Source organism: Zingiber officinale, chromosome 3A, assembly GCF_018446385.1.
Source record: "Zingiber officinale cultivar Zhangliang chromosome 3A, Zo_v1.1, whole genome shotgun sequence".
Lineage (NCBI taxonomy): Eukaryota > Viridiplantae > Streptophyta > Magnoliopsida > Zingiberales > Zingiberaceae > Zingiber > Zingiber officinale.
The window spans coordinates 73,310,285-73,310,954 of NC_055990.1; the positions used below are offsets into that span (position 1 = coordinate 73,310,285).

The 670-nt window shown below is 35.4% G+C and overlaps 1 non-coding gene across 1 annotated transcript; it reads right to left on the reverse strand.

Annotated features, from left to right (window-relative positions):
* Positions 1–361: 361 nt before the first annotated feature.
* On the reverse strand, positions 362–467 carry LOC122054353. Its single transcript, XR_006132676.1, has one exon. It is a non-coding gene; the product is annotated as a small nucleolar RNA R71 (small nucleolar RNA).
* Positions 468–670: the final 203 nt, after the last annotated feature.

Genomic DNA, 670 nt, shown 5'->3' on the forward strand with positions numbered 1-670 from the left:
CCCATGAGAAATTTTTCTACACCATTTTCTGCAAGATTTTTATCTCCCATTGTACAACCTCAAATTGAAGTAGAAAGTTTCCAACTAGATCCAGAGTTAATTTTTATGATACAAGGTCACAAATTAGGAGGAGAAGTATCAGAAAGTCCTTATCTGCATCTTGAAACATTTTTAGAGATTTGTGATATGGTGAAATGTGAAGGAGTGTCAGCAGATGCAATTCGATTGATGGTATTTCCTTTCAGTATCAAGGATAAAGCAAGGACTTGGTTATATTCTCTCTATCCTCAAAGTATCACAAGTTGGGAGCAATTGGAGAAGCAATTTCTGAATCATTTTTTCCCTCCAAGAAGAATAGTGTATATGAGGAATTGCATAACAAATTTTGCTTAGGCATACGGAGAATCATTATTTGAAGCATGGGATAGATTCAAGAGTCTTCAAAGACAGTGCCCTCATCATGGTTTTGAAAAATGATTGATTTTGCACATATTCTATGGGGGGATTTCTTTTTCGGACAAGAGTTTATTGGATTCATCAGCTGGAGGTTCTTTTATGGACAAAAGTGTAGATGAAGAATATATGTTAATTGATCAAGTGACATTGAACCTCCAAGAATGATCGAATATAAGTTGGATGAAATCTCCCTCAAACATTCAAGGAGTGCAAG